We start from the raw sequence: 484 nt of genomic DNA, 5'->3' as shown, positions 1-484 counted from the left end.
AGCAGGACAGTTTCCCCCACCACCCTCTGAAGCTCAGGGCTAAGCCCCTGTGCCCCCTGCCAGCCTGGAGCTGGCATCCAGGGGATCCTGGAGCTTCCCCTAGCTGCTGCAGGGGGACAGAATGGGGAGTGGGGGCTGCCCTGGGGCTCTGTGGGCTCAAGCTGTGCTGGGCAAGCAGGCAAGGGTGACCAGTGGCACCCGTGGTGGGGCCCGGCCCGGCCCAGCCCGCACAGCTCCTCAGGGATGGGCCGCAGCCACCCTGCGTACGTGGGGATGCTATGCCTGGCTGGGGCAGGACGACAGGCTCGGGGGGCTTCCCTCATTGGGATCGGCCTCCCTGCATACTGGGCACAGTGCAGGCAGGGCAGCGCCATCCCCAGGGGCCTGGCTGCTGGAGCCCCCAGAGCCTGGGAACAGCCACCATGGCTGCCTCAGCCTGCTCAGGTCCCAGCCTTGCCCACCTGCAGCTCCCCTCAAGGGGCCA

Source organism: Gavialis gangeticus, unplaced genomic scaffold (assembly GCF_001723915.1).
Source record: "Gavialis gangeticus isolate Ggan-Ray unplaced genomic scaffold, GavGan_comp1, whole genome shotgun sequence".
NCBI classification, from domain to species: Eukaryota; Metazoa; Chordata; order Crocodylia; family Gavialidae; genus Gavialis; species Gavialis gangeticus.
Note: the sequence above shows the minus strand (reverse complement) of the source record.